We start from the raw sequence: 22,290 nt of genomic DNA on the forward strand, positions 1-22,290 counted from the left end.
TGATGACCTAGGTTTCACTTCTTTTGGAGAAACTGTGACTTTTATTTTTGAGTAATTGTACGAATAAGAAAGGTGTTTTTTTTTTTGATGGATTTCCTATTTCCTAAATTTAAAGTGGAAGCCTTTTCTTTCGTTCTTCTGCTTCATCTTATATTAGCCGTTTGTATGCTTATAGGCGTTGTTGGTGTGAGAATGACTCTTTTGAAAGCTTTCAAGTTGTTTTTTGGTTCAAGTTGTTGACATTCCAACTAGCAGTTTCCCTACTTCTTAGCTTAGGAGAACAAAATGAGGTGGAATACTCATCTTTAAACTTTTGAATACGGGATGCAGGTATTAGTGCAAACTCAGCACACCATTATGTGATGAGGGAAAAAAGACATGTTTATAGGACTAGGAAAAAATTCTTGGCAAAGAGAAGTTCTGTCCTGTTCAGTCAGTTACAGAAATGGAACTGAGTTTTCTTTTATTAGGTATGTCTTTGAAGTTGAAATGATTCAGAAGTCATTTGTGAGCATTAGTGTAGTGAGTTCTTAGAACCCTTTGTGCTCCTAAGGAGACAGTTTGTGAAGCAAATGCATAGCGAGCAAGTATATTATGACTTTTCTGAAAAGCACACGTTACAGCAGAGGATGCTCTGGTATCCTGAGTGCAGCAGTTAAGCCATGACGTGTCAGGTGGGAACTCAGGGACTTGGTCAATCCAGTTACAAATTTTTACTCTTCTCCTGCCCTCATTTTCCTGATGTGCATTTATAATTGCTTTATAGTGACCCTGTCAGTGTGACAGCCAGAAAGAGCAACAAAAATGAAGTCCAAGTAGTTTATTTTAGAATTTTAAGCAAGTTGCATGGGGAAACGTATTAAACATGGAAGATTACCATCAATTTAGCTTCTGTTACTATTCCTTTTGCTGATTGCCTTGACTGACAAGTTGACTCTTTTACTTTTCATAAAGTTTTATTTCTTTTAAATTAGAAATAAAGTTCATCAACTTTGTACTGGCTCAGGATGTGTGAAGCTCTGCTCTAACCACTGCTCTGTTTAATCAGTAAAATTCCTGTGCTTTTAAAACATCCCTGACTGCCAGACTATTAATGTTCCTACATGCTGCCATTTTGTTGTCATTGTTTTGCATCAGCAGTGATGTGTTTAGCTGTCCTTCACCACACAAATGAATGAAACTGGTAACAGCCGCTTTCAAGTATAATCTAAAACTACCTCCATATTTTTCTATAAGGTTTTCTGGCATACTTTTTTAACATTCATGCTAAGGAGGAGCCCAGGGATGGCCCTTCCAGTTCCTTGATGTGTTTAAGAATGTGTGGCCAATGTTACTTGCTGGAAGCGGCCGTGGAAAAGTTGAACTGGTGCTGTATGTTTTATTCTGCTGTTATGTCTAACTGTAAAATGAAGGAAGTGCTAATAACGCTTCCTACTTGTTTAGCACGTTTTCCTCCCCACCTCTCAAAGGAGTTGGCCAATATCAGGCTGAATTCCCAGCCCGTGTTTCTATTATTTTCTAGTTCCTGTGATGTAATGTTATGTAAGACTTTCACTCATTATGTTTTTTTTCTTATGTTCTCCTAAAAGTTGGAGAATAATATCTCCTATTATCATCCCATTTCTCAGGTGAGAATAAAAACGAGACACATCGTGGCTGGGTATTTGACCTAGAATTATACTATAATCAGCTGCAGAACCAAAACTAGAACTCAGGATTCTCCCTCAACTTCATTTTCTAACTGAGCCATAGTTTCATTTCTCTCCTTTTCAGATATATTTACAACAGGACCAAAAGAAATACATTTCCAGGTACTGAAAATATTTCCTGTGCCTCTTCTTCAGTGTTCCAATGTTAGGATTTACACTAGATTTATTGTCTGAAGTAAAGTTTCAGTGCCAGTTATAACCATGATCTCTTCTCATATTATTCCTCATTTGACTGCTATCCCAGAAGGTGATGGATAGTCGAAGAAAGAGCATAATGAATGCAGCCGCTATTTTCTTTTTGCCCTGCTAAATTTGATTTAATATAAGGTTGCTTTCTGCCAGGAAATTTCATGAATGGGCATATGTTAATAAGCCAGATTTTTTCTTTCCTTTATAGTAATAAACTTAACAAAGTATCTGCTCAAAGTGGATTCGTTTAGAGTATGTTACTACTTGAGTGAGTATGCTGCTACTTCCTGAACTTATAGGAGAAAGCAACTCCCGCCACTCTGAAAATGAAGTCGTTCCTATAAAACCTGGTTCCTGCAGTCTGAATAGATCTTATGCTTTGCAATAGATCTTCCGCAATTCTTTTTCTAAGTGAATGTTTGTAGAAGTTGAGGACAAGTCTGTAAAAACTAGAAGAATTGGTTTAAAATTAGTTCTGGTTTAAAAATGCTTTTAAAAAATCAAACTGAGCTGTTTCTGACAGTTTTGTTTTCTTCAGAGTAACCAAAGTGAAAGTTGCATTTTGATCTATTTTGATTAGTCTTCTGAGTGAAAACTTAAGACCCGAAGTATGTGCTAATATGCACACACAGAGCAGTTTTCTTGTTTTGGTGCCCTGCACGTGAACCGCTGCATGCACACACACGCCACACATAAAGAGTCCATTCTTGCTCACACGCAGCCGGAGGAGGCTGACCGCTGCGGTCTTCTGCTCGGTGGAATTGGCCGCCTTTCTTCTCCTGTAAACAACAGCCTGACGTCACCCCATGCGGCCGTGGTAGCGGACCCACTGTAGAGATTTTCAGTTGGCAGAACTGTTGACGACCTGTGACTGGCTTTCGTCGTCTTCAGTCACACCGGAATAAATGCACTGCAGAGAAATTCCTTAATGTCAGGAATACCGGGGTCGCCCGTTAAAACTGTTTGTAAAGTATTTATCCTTGAATTTTCACACAGAATCCTAAGAAGGAACCTGTGTGATGAGGAGAAGAATTGTAGTTACTCCTATTTTAGAAATGAGCTAACTCGAGTTCAGAGAATTAAAAAGTTAGCAAGTGGTACAATGACTGAAATTCAGACATTTATTTGAAATACTGTTTTGTCTCTCTTTTCATATACTAAAAACTTCTTTAGTAATTGTTAATTGTTCAATTCTCTTACTTCCTCTCCCATTGAAAATGTGTGGGATGATGATTTATGAGTTTTTTTTCCAGTCAGGACATCTGTGCGTTAAAATCAGATGCAGTCTTGTTGCATTTGGGAACCCCTAGATGATAAGGTAACTCACTCCCAGGCCTCAGAGAGAGCGTTTTGAAAAATCTAGAGTAAGTCTACACTCACCGGCTTAATTGGAAAGATTTATTAACGAGATGATCCTGTTCTTCATTTGGCCTCTGAAAGCTACCTCAAATTGAGAGGATGAATGATGGTAATTCTCTCGTGTTGTTAACTGGAAGAGACAAAAACAAGACGAAAGGACTGTTCTGTTAGTTAGAAATCAGAATTGTCTTGGGAAGGAGGGGAGAGGTGGACCACTGGTTAAAATATAACTTTGTTGTTGTATAAAATAGTTGTCTTTCTCATGTGCCCACTTCTAGTTTATTTTCAGGCAGTTATAAAAAGTGAAAAGGGACAATTCCCTTCCATGATTTGTAGTTACATATATGGTTGGGGAGTGCTTCATGGTGTGACTAACTCTTGGTTTTCTGTTTGTGACTCTGAATCTGTTTCTGTTTTTCAATGTGACATTAATAATAGGCAGGAAGGGTGTTTAGATATGGGTGGACTATCCACAGTAAATGACTTGGACCTTAACTTCTCTGCCAAATGCCCCAATTTGAGCCAGCTCCCTGATTTTAAAGTGTATGTTTAGGGAATGCAAGTTAATGTTGATTTTGCTTACCCCTGACAGAAAATGTGTTAAAACCCTATATATTAAAAAGGCCAGTATAATTAAAAAAAAATAAACTGCTTTCTAAAGCTCACTTTGGCACACAGTAGGTACTCAAAAATGAATTTTAAATGAAGCTGTGATAATTAGAAGTTAAATATATTAACAACCTCAGTAAGCTAGCATCTACACAGTAGTTGACTAAAATATACCCCAGAGAAAAAATGCATTTGGGGGTGAAAGAAACGTATTTTATTGCTTAACTTAAAATGAACCAAAAGACTGTTTGTTTTGCATCTTATTTCATTAAATGGAAAAAGTAATTTTGCTTTTAAAAGATGCTACTGCCAGTTTTTAAAATTACAGCCGGTTGAAGGAATAAAGGCGGAATACATAAAATCTGCTTTAACAAAGAAAACAAGTCACTACCTTCTCACCCTCTATGGCTTCTTTCTGTGAGTGACGGAGAGTAGGAGAGAGTAACAGCTGCCGGCCAGAGCCGCTCACTTCTGCTGTGCAGTGAGGGCTCCCAGTGTGGGGCCGCCTGGGAGCTGAGCCGCCTTTGCAGTGAGTGGCCCATGCAGTGTGCACAGCGGGGAGGGGGGCTTCCCCAGCTCTGCCCTGGGGGAAGCCCACACCCACTTCTTACGGGAACGGCCGCAGGGGTCTGCCCAGCCCAGCTTTAAGTTAAAAAAACTGATGGCGAAAGTGTCCCAGTTTATCATTTAACAGCAGTGGAGTTTCTCCTCACTGCAAGAGGCTGTTTGTAATTGTAAACAAATCGTAGTAAGGGCAGAGGACAGATGTGAGATAACTGAAGTCAGTGGGAGAGCAGCGGGAGAGCCAAGCTGGGCTTAGATTTTATCTCTTAAGTAATTATCTTTCTATCTGTTCCACAGTGGATATCATACGAGCAGAAGACAAAGTAGAATTTTAATTTTTAACCCTTCGTGAAAGCATTATCTTTTTATTTTAATGCTTCAGAGTTTGTTGAAAAATGCCCTTTTGGCGGATTTGTTACAAATAACACCACCTGGATTTGTGTGGTGCGTTGCAGTTTATAAGTACTCTCAGGAGCAGTATCCTATTTGACACCCGCAGCTGCAGCCACCTCATGAGGCATTGCCCTGCCCCTTTATAAATGAGGAAACGCAGTTCTGAGAGTTGGTGACCTGTCGAAGGGCACACAGTTAGTAAGCAGCAGAGCTTCGACTGGAGTCCCTGACTCTTGACTCCTGCTCTGACGCTCCCTTCACCGAGCTGGGAACCAGCACTCAGGCAACATCCAGCTTCGTGGTCGTCCCCACCTCTCACTCTGGTATCTGCACAGAAAACCACAGTCAGCAAATCCAGCTTAGTGACCAGTTCATGCTGCTCACAGTAAGAACATATATATCATCAAGGGCAGCTTCTTGATTGACTTTGAAGTTAATAAAACAATAATAAAAAAAAAGAGGAGACTTGTTATTTCTTACTTAGACTCAGAATGGTAGTGCAGAATGAACCTTAGGGACTGTGCAGTTTTAATATACATTTTTTTTTTTTTAATCTGGAGTAAAGCTCCTTCATAAGGAAAGTGAAACTCCAGTTAGTTGCATAGACTAGGGCCTGTTTCCCCAGATGTAGACCAGTGTGCTCTTTCTTTGAGAAAGGACACCTCACCTCCTTAAACAGACGCTATAGGAGCTCATTTGACCTGAGCGTCCAGCAGACATTCCTGAGCATCCACCCTGTGCTGGAGCCAGTCCTGCCGTAGTTTAGGATCTAGTGGGGGGGACTTAATCGAGGGTAAAATGCACCCTGTGCTAAGTGTTCAGCCATTTAAAAGACGAAGAATGTCACAGCTAGATTCATGGACAACCCAGATTTGGCCTCAGTCTTCTGGAAACATTTGTGAAGAAGCCCTTTCTTATGCGACCTTCTGTTTGTATGAAAGACAACTGTAGCTACTTTGGGACATTTCAGAATAATGCTGCCCATCCCTGAGAAGCTGAAGTGTAAAGATTAAAAGCAAATCAAATTGTGATGGTTAGTGCCAGATTTTTCTTTAGGCATCGTCCCTAGAAGTTTTGGCTGAAAAAATCGTGTATGACTTGGGCCTTGTTATAAAAGCTCTGCTAAGAGCTTTTAACCCCTTGGTGTACATTTCCAAAGAGCTGACGGTGCTCAAGTCACCCGCGTGCTAGCGTTCCGTGAGTGCCGTTCAGCTGAGGACTTGGAGAGCCTTTCTGAAACCCCTGATAATTTGGGCAGTCTCCAAGTCAAGCTGAATTGGTAGCGAATGCAGAATTGATCAGAATAATTACAAGTTCCATTATATAAAAGAGATCACTTTGCCAACAAAAACACTCACGGAATGCCTTTATAGACCTAACTTGCACCAGAATTAAACTCATCTTTCTCCATGGTTACTTCCCAAACTGGACCAACTGCATTGTGTAAATGGGTCAGTTTGTGCGGTATTCTGCATGAAATGTTCACGTCTACACAAAGGCAGTTGGATTGTAAATTTCATGGGCAAATTAGCCTCCAGTAAAGCAGATACAGGAGGAAGCTATACTATATTCTTAGAGGAAGAGGAGTTTCTCTTTAATTTAAAAGCTGCCTTCCATTTCCCACTCTCTTGGCTTGTATCGCACTTGCCTCTGTCAGCTCCAGGTTTTGCTCTTCAGCCAACCTCTCTTCATTCTCTCAGGTTTCTGCCCTTAAGTCCTTGAATCACACCCAGCAGTACTTGGTTATAATCAGGTGATCCAGCCCTCGCTTCGTTCTCCAGGGCCGAAGAACTCGGTGGAATGATTTTGGTTTAGCTTTAAGAAAAATAAACATACCCCATTGATTGAGGTCTGTGCAGTACCTTTCCGCCATAGTGTGTCTCAGTGGCTTCAAATCAGGCCGGAGACAGAGGCAAAATATTATAAATGGGGCATATGTGAACTTTGCTGAAGAGACTTTAAGGATCCTACCTCCACTTACCACGTTTACCTGAAAGTGTCCTTCATTTCATTTTGGTAGTGAAGACCAAAGCTGAATTTCAATAACAATTCTCTTTATATTTGTAGTTTTTTATGAATTGTTCCAATTTTCCCTCTTAGATTGTAAATGGCAGGGAAGGGAGGAGTTCCATAGATTTTAGGGCAATAATCTGATTCATTATTCATTGGGATTTAAATTTTCAGTTCATCAGTGCAGCCCCTGAGACTGTAGGAGAAAAACAGGCATTGCATGTGTTTGTTTCATTGAAAGGTCGGACACCTATCAAGCTACCTTAGAAAACAGACTGATTGACCTACAGAATCTAAGAAGGGCTCGGCCACCAAAATGTGGGAAGGGCAGTATTGCAGTTGTCCTGAATGTGGCCAGAACTCTCTCCATCTTTCATTTATGCCTTTTCTGCATGTTTGTTTCATTTCTTCTCATGGCAGACCATTTTCCGCATGGCTAGAAACATGGCCACTAACAGTTTATCTTATAGCTTCTGTCACTGAAAAGTTCTCAGAATGCCAACTTAAAAGAAATCGTAGGCAAGAAACTCATCAGATCAGTATGTGTCCATCCCTGGGTCACTCAGCAGGGGTCAGGGAGTGGGGGTCATGTAGAAACATGGTGACACGTGTGTTTACTCATATGACTGGAAGTGGGTGGGTGGGTATTTCCCAGGATAGGGGATGGTTGTTGGGAAGAAAATTCCCCAGTAAATATGGTCACTACAACATGTCACACTAGTGCCTTTCAATTGTTTTGCAGAAATCCATAGTAAGAAATACATTTTGCATTAAGGCACATGTATACGTATGTTTAATTGAAAAAAACTTTATGAAACAATAATCACCTTCACTATGTACAAGGCGTTCTGATATTTTCTATTACATTCTCTTGTAGTTCATTTTTTAAAAATACTGATTACAATTCACCTAATTGATTGCATGACTCGTTAGTGGATAATGATCTATAGTTTGAAAAATACTGTGCTAGACATTAAAAGTAGCAGGTAAGAAGTTCACGTGCAAACAGATGTTTGGGCATAGGTATTTATTGTCTTGTTGAATAAATAATAACTTACATTCTAGAAAGATGCTGGGGTCTCATAGGATGGCAAATGTGTGACATGAATGCCCTTTGCAGTTCCCATGGTGGATGTGGTGGTGCTTTTCCTGCTGAGGAATATTCTGGAGCCACTCCCTAACACTTTGTAAAATAAAGTAAATAAAACAAGTGCCATTTGCAATCAGCTCCACTCTGCTGTGTTTTGGACTTACCTTTTGCTGAGAAATACTGAAATCCTGTGGACCTAGAAAATTTCCCAAAGTACTTTCAGTTCTCTCTTAAAACAGAACATCAACACAGCTTTCTTGAAAACTGTATTGTGAGAGCTTGAAGGGCAGCTTTCCTGATCATTGTGATTCTCTAAGAGGGTGGATGATATCTGTATTTATCCAAGAGTCCGTTGAAGGTCTCTTACTTTTTATCTTCTGTTGAAACATTTGAATTCTCAGCCTTGTATCTCTTGAGTTGAGTTGAGAGATTCAGACGGAAATTTAACAGCAGTGGCACAGAATCGCCCCTCAGTGAGCCATATGAAAATGCAGAGAAGACTGCTAGAGTTCCTCACTGCAAACAGACAAAAGCCCAAAGAGATCCTTAATAACTGATAAGCACACGGTGCCATGGTCTCACTGTGAAATCAAAGCAATAAAACGTTTAGGAGAATATATTGGAGAATATAGAGTTATGAATATGGAGAGATTTCATAAATAAGACGCAAAAAGTACTGACCATAAAGGAAAAGATTAATAAATTTGACTTTTTTTTTTTTTTTTGAGGAAGATTAGCCCTGAGCTAACGTCTGCCGCCAATCCTCCTCTTTTTGCTGAGGAAGACTGGCCCTGAGCTACCATCCGTGCCCATCTTCCTCTATTTTATTTGCGGGATGCCTGCCACAGCATGGCTTGTCAAGCGGTGCCATGTCCGCACCCGGGATCGGAACTGGCAAACCCCAGACCGCCGAAGTGGAACGTGTGAACTTAACTGCTGCACCACCAGGCCGGCCCCAAATTTCACTGTTATTGATGAACTTCTGTCCACTAAAAAGATTGGAAAAAGTAGTGTGAGATAAGTATTTAGAATACATCTAACAAAGGACCCATATTCAGATGTATAAAGAACTATTGGTGGAGTGTAAACTGGTACAACCGTGTAGGGAAGAAGTTTGGGAGTATCTAGTAAAGCTGAAGATAAGAAACCCTGTGATCCAGCAGTCTCACTCCTACGTTTATACCTTGGAGCAACAGTTCCTCAAACTTTTTGATCTCGCTTTACACTTTTAAAAATTATTGAGGACTTCAAAGAACTTTTGTTTATGTGGATTATGTCTATTGATATCTACCATATTAGAAAATAGAGAAAATTTTAAAATATTTATTCATCAAAAAATTTGTTACGGGGGCCGGCCCAGTGGTGCAGTGGTTAAGTTCACACATTCCGATTCAGTGACCTGGGGTTCGCTGGTTCGGATCCCGGGTGCAGACATGGCATCGCTTGGCAAGCCATGCTGTGGTAGCTGTCCCACATATAAAGTGGAGGACGATGGGCACGGATGTTAGCTCAGGGCCAGTCTTCCTCAGCAAAAAGAGGAGGATTGGTAGCAGATGTTAGCTCAGGGCTAATCTTCCTCAAAAAAAAAAAATCTCCTCATGATTTAAAAAAAAAAATTCATTACATGTTAACATAAATAACTTATTTTGTATGAAAAATAACTAAATTTTACCAAAAACAAATTAGTGGGAAGAATGGCATTGTTTTACAGTTTTGCACATCTTTTTAATGTCTAGCTTAATAGAAGACGGCTGGATTCTCCTATCTCCTTTTGCATTCGTCTGTTGTGGTTGTTGTTTTGGTTGAAGTATATGAAGAAAATGTGGCCTCACACAGACATGTAGTTGGAAAAAGGAGGAGTATTTTAATAACCTTTTCAAACAATTGTAAATATTCTTTGTTACTCAGCTAAAACTACAGATGGTCGTTTCTTAAAGGTTATTGGCAATGTGAAATCTGAAACCGTATCAATAAACTTTTAATTTTTTGTTACACTAAAATTTTTTAGTTTATTGCCAACATGTTGAATAGATTTTTGCTCACTCATGATTTTGTGACATCATACATTGATTCTTTGGAAAATATTGGTTTACAGAGTTATATAGATCTTTTCATTGTTGGCACGTTTCATCATACAATATTAAAATGTCTCTTTCTTTAACTTCATGACTAATCTCATCAGAAAAGTGTTTAAATATTGGGAAGCTGTCAAGCACATAGTGGCAGATAGAAGTTTTCCAAAATTCTAATTTTCACTTGAAAGCCCGAATTTTATCATTGGCCCCAAAACTGTCAGTTGTTTTTCTCAAAGTGATAGGCTCACTTGCCTGCCAGACACTCAAGGCTGAATAGCCATAGTTTGTCTGACGGTCATTCCTTCAGTCGAGTGGGTCCCTTGAACAAGCAGCAGCCGTCAGCTCAAAGGCAAACGAGCGCCCCGTGCCTTTCTCCAGGCAACCTTCATGCCTCGGTGTCTGCAGAGCGCTTTCTGTGCCCTCTCCCGTGTCGTCACACAGAGTGTTAAAAAGACGTGTACTTGAGGGTAGAGTTTTAATAAAATCAGTGTTTTTACTGCTTCACCAAGGACGTTTCATGTGAACCCCACATATGTCCTTTAGCGTGTGGAGGTGAGGAACACAATGACTGCAGTACAGTCTGGTGCTCCTGCCTTTGTTTGTGTCACCTTGAACCCATCCAGAGTTTTCAGGGTGTTTCAACAGTGTAAAAGACAAGTAACATCTTAGGATTATTATGAAATTAGTTTTGACTTTGTGGACCATCTGAAGGAGTCTGGAGATCCCCAGGGGTCCTAGAGTTGGACCACACTTGAGAACTGCTGCCCTGGAGAAACACAGCTCTTGTGCACCAGGATCCATCAAGGATACCTATATGTGAGTGGGGGGGGGGGGGCCTTATGGTCAAAGAGGGGTACGTGGTGGGGAGGGGGCTTCTGGGATGCTGACAATGTTCTATTTCTTGACCTGGGTGCAGATGCTTGTTCAATAATGTGTGAATCTGTCCATTTATATTTATGCACTTTTCTATACATCTTTTACTTAAAAGTCTGATTCTCTGGCTCTCACCAGCTTTATTAGTCCCTGGTTCAGCGATATCAAGGGTGTTGAGAAGAGAGGAGCCCCCTTCAGTGCTACCCTCTTTGTATCAGATGCTGGATGTATTTGTCCAACCTTTTCTGCTTTTCAGGTGCTGGTTCTTTTGGTTGTGTTACAGGTGAGGTAGGAATTCAAGTACTTTTAGTGCGTTTTCCCCCTCACAGTACTGACATGGCTAAGGCAGTGAAAATTATGAGGAGAAAACTTTTTTTTTTAATTAAAAGCTTTATAGCTTACTTAGTTATTTGAGACTGAGGAACCTTACCGTAGAAGCTATTTCCATATCCTTATTTTCTGGCAGGGGAACAAAACGAAAAGTGACTTGAGTACGGATGCCACTGGAGATTAAAACCATTTCCAACTTCTTTAGCTGTTATTAAATCATTAAACCGTGGTGACTGTAAATGAAATAAGAAATAGTAATAAGATTCTGGCATTACTGGATATCTTATTTATGGTCATGCTTTTAGAACACTTTCACTTTAATTGTCTAATTTTATCTCTGTAAGACTGAATCAAGCACAACAGGTACTAACATAAGGAAACTGAGGCACAGAAGAGATCAGTAGTTAATTTGGTAGCAAAGTCTAGGCCTAGTCTGGAGTTCCTGACTCCTTGAATTTAGTTTTCCCACAAAGCTGCTTTAATTGTAAGGAATTCAAGATAGTCATCAAAATCTGGACATTTTTGTCTCTGCGTCATTGGTCCTCTTGCTGCCAGCTGAGCCCTCCTGCATTGGTCAGGAACGTCAGTCCGTGTTCTGTGTGTACATCAGCACCATCTTCTGTACTTCCTCATGTTCTGAGACTTGGAATGAGAACAGTTAGGAAACCACATCGACTAAATTAAATTTCACTTCTGTCGGTTAGAAACTGAGTCCACTGAGGTGTGCATTCTGTGCTACTAATCATAGCCTTCTCCCTGAGCCCATGTGCCGTAAGCGAGAGGAGTGTTTGTACTCCATTCATTAGCTGTCAGGATGACTGGAAAGTGGTGGCATTGGACCACAGATAAAACTGATTAACTTTCAGATGTACCTGGTCTCCCAACAGGACTGTCCTCTTATTTTTTGGCAGAGGTTCACACCCTTGGGGTTTGTGTGTGCAAGTGTGTATGCGCTAAGAGAAAAGAATTCTCGCAACTTGGTTACAAAAGATCAGGCAAAGATTTCCTGGCCTCTGGAGGATATGTGGAATGGCATGCCCGTATAGACCTAGCTCTGGTTTAAAAGGACATGTGGAGTCTTCACGAAAGTGGCTGAGAATCTCTGGCAACAGAGTAAGGTAATTAGAAAATAAATTAAGGCTCTTTTTATAGTTTGTCCAGTCTGATCTTTTTTCTTTTTTAAAAGTAATATTTGCCTTTGTTAAATGTTGGTGTCCCTGAATAGACAAAAGCATTTTTAGATATTATAGGTCCTGTCTTTTGCAACCAGGACCCACATTCAATAAATATTTTTCTCATTACCTCCTACCAGGATATTATTTGTAAGATATAGATCTTAATCTAAGTCTTTCACAAGTGAAATGTAACAGAAATCTAAGAAATGGATCTACTAATTGCAGTTTTCCCAGTGCATTTAAAATAGTTCCGTCTAATTATAAGCAACACTGCCCCCGACAAATGGCTGCTGCTCTTGCTCCAGTTTTCCCCTCCTCACCAGGCCCAGATGCTACTGCCACGGTAGGTGTTGTCAGTGCTCAGAGAGAATCTGAGGGTCAGAGTGGAGGAAGGAGAGAAAATTATGGAAACAGTGACAAGGGGAGCGGATCCCAGGCACAGAGCCCATGTGGTCAGACTGTGGCACTCTCCTGTCCTCTTGCCTGCTACCAGAGTTCTTTTTGTCATTTATCCTGTCAAGTGCCACTGAACAAGATTGACGAGTGTCGGGTAGCAAGAGTCTTCTTTCACGTGTAGCAAGGAGGATAGGAGCATGAGTTTGGAGTCTGACACTTCAGACTTGAAATTGGGCGTTACCAACTTCCAGCTATGTGACCTTTGGGCAGGTTGCTTTACCTCGTCTGTCAAGTCTATTTTGTCTTCTGTGAATGGGGATAATTGTACCTACCTCCCAGGGTTACTCTAGGATTAAATCAAGGCCTGTACACGTACAGTGTACATGACCCCGTGCCTAGGATGTGGTAAGCTCTCAGTAGACTGTAGCTCTTATCGTATATGCAAACAACTAAAAGGTCCATAAATGATCCCTATAGTGTAAATTATTTTCAAGACAATGCTTTATTCCAAATATCTAGTTGAACACTACTCCCTTGGAGAAACTGACATTTTGAGAGGGGTAGGGCAGTAGGGAACTTTTAGCATGAAGATGCTAGGGAACAGGGCAGGTCAAGGTGAGAAACTCAGGAGATTAGAGCATCATAAGGTCCTGGGAAATGGGGAGAGGAAGACTAAAAAGTGGGACTAGGTGCATTCTTCCCCCAGAAAAGGGGGAGTAGTTCTTCTTCCTCTTCCTCCTCCCTGTCGGACCACATACGCGTTGTTTCTGGGACCCCAGACTCAGGCCGGGACTGTTAATACTGTATCTGCCCTCTGGCTGTACCTTCAGTCACCTGCAGAACTAAGAAAAGAGTACCCCTGCTTGAGCCCTGCGCCAGTCCCTCCAATCTGAATCTCTTAGAGGGTGAGACCCAGCAGCACCTCAGGTAACTGATGCACAGCCAGGGTTGGGGAGCTCTTGAGCTCCATGGGGGTCACATACACTGGTGGAGGCTAGCCTGGAGGCTGCCAATCCCAAGTTCTAAACGAGTGGGAGCTTTTTACACACACACATGCACACACGAATGTGCATATGCAGTCTTAACTTCCCCGAAAGTTAGTCCTTCATTTATTCAACAATCATGAGGGGTGTAGAAGAGATGCCATCATCAGTGCTTTTAAGGTGGAGAAATAAACTTTGTTCAGCAATAACTATAACATTTCCAAGATATCATGAATGCCGAAATGGAGGCATAAATTAGGATGACAGTGTGGAGGAAGGACAGGGTATCTTGGTAGCACTGGCAAGGAAGGCTTTTTGCAGGAAGTGCAGTTTCAAGCGAATCTTAACGGATGGGTAGGGTTTTGGACATGAATGAGGGCAAAGAGGGGAAAGGCATTTCAGAGAAAGGGAATGCTGTGAACACACTTGGAGAAGGGAAATCCCAAGGCACATATAGAAACAATAGATGGACCAGCTGGGGAGAGCTGAAGTTCATGCTAAGGAATTTGGCAAGTTAACGCAGGTTTTGAAGAGAAGGGTGATGTGGAAGGAGCTGTCGTTTAGGAAGCTGAATCTGATGGCACACAGAAGAGAGAGAACTGGAAGCGGATGTGTTTTCATAGACATACGTCTTTTCTGAAGAAAAGAGGCTGTGTGACGGAGTGAGGGAATAGATGTGTTGGACAATAAACAATGGTGGTGGGGTGACATGGAGAGAATGCGAAACAGGAGGGGAGGTGGCTCGGTCAGGGGGGAGGAGCTCCTTCTTTTACTTGCCTCACTCTTGCCCAATGTCTGCATACTGTTCTGCAAGACCTGTGTTGGCCCGTTTCAAACCACTGTTTGGGTTATTTCCAGAGATGCAAAGGTGCAGAAAAAGCCGGAAAAGTCTTTTGAAAACTGCCTTTTTTCCCTGAGTTTTTTATTTTGTGAAGTTGAGTGTAGAATATTGGAAAAATTGTTTAAGATAAGGTGTTTCTGTTGCAACCTGCTCATAACTGCTGATTCCTCCCAAATTATTTCTCAAAACCTGGCAGTAGAAAGAGTTCTCTGGAAAACCATCTGCAGCCCTCACTTCCCCGAATCTCCTTCTCCCTTTGTCAGGCGTTTTTTATCCGGTGGCCCAGATAAAAGGAACTCTCCAGGAGAATCTGAGTGCATTTCCACTTAGGAGCACACAGAAATACTTTATCTAGAAATAGGAAGGGTTTTGTCATGAGCCAATCCATGTGGCTGCAGAAGTCGCCTACCCAAAGATTAAGGAAGGAGCCTGGATTTGGGACCACCTCTCCTGGGTTTGCCCGGATTAGCCCTGGACACAGAATCTTGAGAAGGGATAGCGATTTATATTATTTCCAGTTAATATAAATATTAAGAATGAGAAGAAAGGCTGTTGTTAGTGCTGCCTTAGAAATGAGACTAATTAGGCAAAACCATACATCGGAGAAATCTTAATCAGTGAAATTAGGGGTGGCAGGTGGCTTTCCCTTAGGAAGTTGCCTCCACTTTAAAGAAATTGAAAAATTGATATAAAGACAATAGAACAATAGTAAAAGTTTTTATTTTGAGAAAGATACCTAATCACAACCATCAAACTACTGTTTTCACTTTTGACATTTGCCTTATTCCATGGATGGGTGTTTTTATATAGGTAGAAATAATTCCCATGCAATGCTGTATTCTGGAATATGCACTTAAAATATAACAATCATTTTCTATATCTTTTTTTTCTTTCTGAGGAAGATTTGCCCTGAGCTAACATCCATGCCAATCTCCCTCTATTTTTTAGTGTGCAGGCTGCCAGCACAGCATGGCCGCTAACAAAGCAGTGTAGGTCCATGCCCAGGAACCAAGCCTGGGTTGCCAAAACAGAATGTGCTGAAGTTAACCACTAGGCCACCGGGACTGGCCCTTTCTGTATCATTTTTATAATTGAAATTTATTTAGTATTATAAATATTCTATGTTTATATATCATAATTTATCAAGCAGTTCTCTAATACTGGATTACTAGATTGTTTCTTGTTTTTAGATACTAGAGAGACACTGCATTGTGTATCTTTGACGTATGCCTTTTTGCTTTTGTTCAGTTATTTCCCTAGAATAGATTCCTAGAAGTAGATTTATTTAGTCAAAGGGTTTAATATCTTTATAGTGCTTGTCTCAGTTCCTTTCTGAAAATGAGTACTTTCTGTGTCTGCTCAACACTGTAACGATAATGAACCTAAAACCTATAAAAGTTTCTTATTTTACCACAGTTTTGATTTTAGCTTTTTAATCTCAAATTGACAAAAGCTATTATTCCCTTAAATTTAGCTTCTCATAAATGTATTTACATCTACAATACAAATTAAAAATAAGTTCAGTTCATGAATTTATAATTAAATAAATTGTATCCTCTATATATTAAATAAACCTCACACATTATCTTCTCTTTTCTTCATTATTTCCAGAAAGTTTATATAGTTTTTTAAAACTATAAATTCCTATAAAATCCCAGTTTTTCTTTTCTTCATAATATGCTAGAACAGTTCAATCATATTTACATACCTAGATTGTCTCAGAGTTTACTTAAAAAATTTTGTTGCTTGTGTATACACATGTATATATTTCTTTTGTAGCTTTTCAAAAGGAAAAACCCAATTTTTATTTGAGCTATTATATATAAATCTGGAATATTAGAATAGATTTTTCTGCAAGCTGCAAGTCTTTTTGTGTTCAGGTGGGTCTTCTTCCAAGGACTGACTTTCTGTGTGTCTGATATATAGCTGTGTTAAGACTAAAATAAGCTTGGTGGCTTAGAATAGTCTTCTTGCCAGTCGGTCTCTGCCACACTTTTCTTTCCCCTCCAGTCCATCCTATTCATTACTCCCAGATTAATTTTCCTAAAACACTGCTTACTGAAAAACCTCACTGACAACCTTAATTGACTCCCCATTTCTAGATGAATCGAGTATAAACTTTTCACCTAGACATTTCAGACCTCCAACCAAACATGCCTCTGCAGGTTCCGGAGAGCCACTGGCCCGGAGATGAGCAGGCTGCGGTGGGGCCACCCCGGATTTACCAAGGCAGAGACCTCTGGGGCCAGACCCTCGGAACTCTGCCTCTCTGGAATGCCCCCAGTGGAAGCACACTCTGCAGGGCCAAAGAGTGCTGGTGCTGGGAAGGGGCGGACACAGGCTGCGTCCCAGCTTGGTGATCTCCAGCCTGGGTGCAGGCCTCCCCACACGTAGGATTTCTTCTTTTTCCTGTAAAATGGGGTCGAATAGTGTCTTGTGAGAATAATTGCAGCTATGCAGCCAGTAGTTGGTACAGAATAAGTACCACACACATACTGGCTGCTACTGTTTTATAGGAATAGTAGTAGTAATAAAAGTCATAAGCTTTGCGTTCAGGCAGACTTGGGCTCAAATCACAACTCTCTTCTTCCTCTCTGTGGACCTTGTCCAAATTACCTGATTCTCTGACCCTCCGTTTCCTCATCTACAAACAGGGCCAATAATGCCTCCCTTATTTGATATACGATATAAAATATTAGCACATTGCTACATAGTAGGCACAAAATTATAGCAAATGTTTTATTATGTGCCATGTAATGTTCTAAAACCCTATGAACAGCAGCGGAGCATTGTCTGATACAGCGCCGGAAGGTGAGAGGATGGCACAGAAAGACCGGGCAGGGTTCTGCGCTGCTATACACAGGGTCGCTAGGAGTCGAAATCTGCATGTGGGCACTAACAACAAAAACTGTTCCAAGTTCTTTATGTTTTACCTGCTCTTCCCATGAACCCTGTAAGGCGATACCACTATTATTGTTATTTTACAGATGAAGAAACTAAGACACAGAGAAGTTAAGTGACTTGCTCAAGGTCACACAGCTGGGAAGCCATGGATTTGGACACAGTCGTCTGACTCTAGAGCCCATTCTTACCCACCAGGCAGTGTTCTTTCTCACTATTATATTGCGTTATTATTTACTTATTTCCCCACTACCACCTCTGGCAACACTAGCTCCCTTAGGAAGGTGAGTAATTTTTCTTTGTATCTCCTACTGCACCTCGCAAGTACCTCCTGTGTAGAAGACACTTAACAAGTATGTGTTCAGTTGAGCATAATAAACATACCCATTTCTCACATCTGGTCACAAGTAAACTGCTCTTTCTTTAGGCAGCCTTCTTCTGGCAGACTGTCTTCCAGCCTCACAGCAGGGGACTCTCATTTGCTCATTTAGCTGCTTTCCCAGCCTCTCCCCTCTGAGCTTTGAAAGTTCGTGTTCTGAAGGGGGAGGAGGGGCCGTGGGATTTGGTGAGGACTCTCCGGAAGGGCCAGGCACGTGGAAGGCAGCCTGGTCAGGGTGCTGGAAGGTAAGAGGCCAGGTTAGGAAACAGCTGTCTCCGGGGAAGGCAAGTTGAGCTGCCGCTCCCGTTGCCCCTCCCCTGTGACGGTGCCAGGAAGGAGCTCCCTCCTGTAGTTAACCCTGTAAGCACACCTCATCGGCTTCAGAGATGCTGCCTTCATTTCCCTAAGTGCGATCCTGTTTGACTTGCTGTGTGGTTGTTTGCTCTGGCCCCTTTCCCACTCTTCTGGCATGGCGAGAGTATCAATTTCGACCCCTGTTCATGCCCCCACACTGACATCTATGGATTTCACCTATTCCTTGAAAGACGCTTTTATTTTAGTTTCTCCAAAGGAGAAATCTAGGTGTACATCTTCCTTTATTTTCCTATATTCTGAAAATTTGGAGATTTAATCAGAATTTCTATCTTCCTGAGTAATCTGAAATGCTGTATTACAGTTGTGGTTGTTTTTCTTTGATATTAAAACTTTTTTCTTTTTAAGATTTTATTTTTTACTTTTTCTCCCCAAAGCCCCCTGGTACGTAGTTGTGGGTCCTTCTAGTTGTGGCATGTGGGACACCACCTCAGTATGGCTTGATGAGCGGTGCCATGTCCGTGCCCAGGATCTGAACCAGCGAAACCCTGGGCCACGGAAGCAGAGTGTGCGAACTTAATCACTCGGCCCCGGGGCCAGCCCCAATGATATTAAACTTTTATCAGGATCTTTGATTTCTGTTTTTTTATAACACCTACTGTTGCATTTTTTCTTATTACAAAATCAATATATATATTCATTGCAGAAAAGTATGTAAAAATGCAGGAAATAATAAATTAAAAAATAAAAACTATGCTGTATTCTGGTATTTAGTGATATTTACTTTTAACAGTTTGACAAATGCTCTTCCACTGTTTTTTCAATGAATACACACATAATACGAACATATTTATATACATAATATATACACACACACTGATACCTTTCTTTCGTAAAATTAGGATTTGGCTGTACATACTATATCTTAATTTTCTTTTACTATACGATTTACAAGTATTGTTCTTTGACTTGTTTAAAAAAAAGACAGGAAATGAGTGAAAAGGGGACTTTGTGTACACTGCTGACAGTCAACATTGGGCCTTTATTACTAACGTTTTTCTTAGGACCTAGGCAGCGTTTGGTCCAAGCTCTGTTTGGAAGCCTGTCTCAGTAGTAGGAGTGACTAAAAGAAATGAGCTCAACAGGGGATTCTGAGGTGGTTCCCTCTGTGGATCGCTGGCGCTGGCCTTCACGCTGCTATTTGAGTCCTGTTACTGGAAACAAAGCTGGCTTGGGACTGTGCACTACTGTATGTGGTGCTTGATTCTATAGGTCTTGGTTTTCCACATGCCTTGCCAAATTGGTTTCCTGACCGTGACCTTGTAGTTCAGCATTTCCCCTTCCCTCCACCCGTTTCCTGCCTTTACTTTTGATCATTAGAGTTTTTTTTTCACATGAATCTCACGGTAGTAATGTAGTAGTCAGACCTACAGTCAGGAGACCCCACCCTTGGTCTCCTGAAATTCTTTTTGGAAAAATACATTTTGCAGGTCCATACTCAATAATTGTAATTTGAAACCACTACACAATTTTTTTTAAATGTCTTTTTCTTTCTATTTTTAATAGCAAATTTTGGAATAGATAAACATTTTTCTTCATTAATCCTGGCATCAACCTTGCTCTTTTTTTTCTTTTTAGGAAGATTAGCCCTGAGCTAACATTGCCAATCCTCCTCTTTTTGCTTAGGAAGACTGGCCCTGAGCTAACATCCATGCCCATCTTCCTCTGCTTTATACATGGGACGCCTACCACAGCATGGCGTTTGCCCAGCGGTGCGTGTCCGCACCCGGGAGCCAAACCAGCAAACTCCGGGCCACCGAGAAGCAGAATGTGCACACTTAACCGCTGCACCACTGGGCTGGCCCTCAAACTTGCTCTTAAGGAGCGTTTTCAGCTCTTACCTGTATACACGTGACTCCTACATCTTGTTCAGCCCTCACCCCCCCACTCTGCTCCAGTTCTGTATTTCTGTGGACTTTTAGGATGTCTCCTGTTAAGTATAATATTATCACTTAAAATTCAACCTGTCTTGTATGGACCTCATTATCTTGCATACAAACCTGCTTCAACTACCTGCCTTTTTTCTTTCCTGTGGAACCTAATGCTGTTTCACTCTCCCTGAGTACTAACTATTAGAACTAGTAAGAGAAGACAGTAAGGTGGCCAGGTGCAAAGTATGCAGAATTCAATAGCTTTCCCATATATCATCAGCGATCACTTTGAAAATATAATGAGATCAAGCCTCAGTCACCATAGCATTTTAAAGCTATTAAATCCCCAGGAAAAACATTTTAATAATAATTCTTAAGACATACATTATAAGAAAATTTTTGCTGAATGATTAAATACATAGAAAACATATTCCTAGATGAGAAGATGCCACTTCTCCCCAGAGTGATCTATAGATTAAATGCAATGACAACCAAAAGTGCTAATGGAATTTTTAATAGAATTTGATGAGCTGATTCTACTTTTTCTCAAAATTTGAGTAAAGAAGGATGAAAAGAATAATCCTACCAGGTATAAACATCTACCTTAAATCTAGAGTAAGTACAATATTGACACAGGAAGAGACCAACAGGTCAATAGAACAGAATAGAATCCAGAAAAAAAACAAGGACCTAGAATCAAATTTAAGATAAGATAAATACAGCATTTACAGTTGGAAGAGGATGAACTGTTCAGTAAATTAAAGAGAGAGGACAAAGAGAACATCGAAGACCCTCGGGTGAGAGAACATGCCTGGTGCCTCTCTTGGAGCGGTAATTCCCATGACTGGAGAGGAGGAGGAGAGGCAATAGAAAGGTGATGTTACGGGGAAAGCAAGGGTCCTTATATGTCCTCCTAAAGAGTTTGGACCTTTCAGTCAAGTGCCTTATTCATCCCCAGATTAGGAAAAATATTCTCATATATTTTCTTCTATGTTCTTTTATGGTTTCTTTTATTACATTTAGGTCTTTAACTTATCTGGATTTTAGACCCATTCATTATATGAGGTAAAGATACAACTTTCATTTTTCCTAACTAAATAGTCAATTATCTCAGTTCCATTAATTGAGTCTTCTCCCGCTGATTTTAAATGCTGCTTTATATGTCATCGTATACCAAATTATTTTTCTGGGTTTGTTTCTGAACTCTGCCCCCTCCCATGAATCTGTCTGTCTATCCCCTTGCCTGTGTGAAGTGCACCACCTTGAATAGTCTTAAGCAGCAGAGGGACATGGTCAGATTTGCACTCGTAGAGAGCTCCCACTGGCCAGTTAGGGTTCTGTTCTGTACAATCCAAGCAAGAAATAGTCTCAGCCTGGACTGAAGTGAAGCAGTTGGGGTGGAATGTGGTGGGTTTAGAAAGAGGAGGAGATGAAGATAATGCCCAGGTTTCTGGCTTGGGAAACCTGATAGACGATGATGGTACCTTTTACTGAGAAAGAGGAAGAGCAGCAGGTTTGAGGAGAGGCGTGAGAAGAGGATGAGTTCAGTCTAGGACATGTTGAATTTAAAGTACCCATAACAGGGGCCGGCCCCATGGCCGAGTTGTTAGGTTTGTGCGCTCCGCTTCGGCGGCCCAGAGTTTCACCGGTTCAGATCCTGGGCACGGACATGGCACCGCTCATCAGGCCATGCTGAGGTGGCGTCCCACATAGCACAACCACAGGCACTCACAACTAGGATATACAACCATGTACTGGGGGGCTTTGGGGAGAAGAAAAAGAAGGGAGAAAAGATTGGCAACATGTTAGCTCAGGTGCCAATCTTTAAAAAATAAAAATACCCCTAAGATGTCTCAGAGAGGAAGTAGAGTTAGGCATTTGAATTCGTAAATCTGAATCTCATTAAAGATCAGGGTGGAGAAATATTCATGAGGCATCGGCAGAGAGCCCACAGTTGATGTTGTAGGAGTGCATGAGTGTCTACAGCGAGAGCATTTAAGAGAGCAGGTGAGGACAGCATCTGCGGGAACACCTTGAGGGAGAGGAGCCTCCAAAAGAGACCGAGACTGAGTGGCTAGAGAAGTAGGGGGGAGTCGAGATGGTGAAGTGTTTTGGAAGCCAGGAAAAGAGAACATTTAAAAAGCATACAATGGTTAGTAGTGGACAGTACT

General features: G+C 41.1%; 1 protein-coding gene and 1 long non-coding RNA gene across 3 annotated transcripts in view; one reads left to right on the top strand and one right to left on the bottom strand.

The window, feature by feature from the left end:
- Positions 1–22,290, top strand: part of SERTAD2 (SERTA domain containing 2) — a 114,721-nt gene that overhangs the window by 16,071 nt on the left and 76,360 nt on the right. The window lies entirely within an intron of this gene.
- Positions 40–4,526, bottom strand: LOC138917670 (uncharacterized). Its single transcript, XR_011426013.1, has 3 exons — positions 4,258–4,526; positions 3,279–3,387; positions 40–2,910 (listed from the first exon to the last, which is right to left on the bottom strand). It is a non-coding gene; the product is annotated as an uncharacterized lncRNA (long non-coding RNA).

Source organism: Equus caballus, chromosome 15, assembly GCF_041296265.1.
Source record: "Equus caballus isolate H_3958 breed thoroughbred chromosome 15, TB-T2T, whole genome shotgun sequence".
NCBI classification, from domain to species: Eukaryota; Metazoa; Chordata; class Mammalia; order Perissodactyla; family Equidae; genus Equus; species Equus caballus.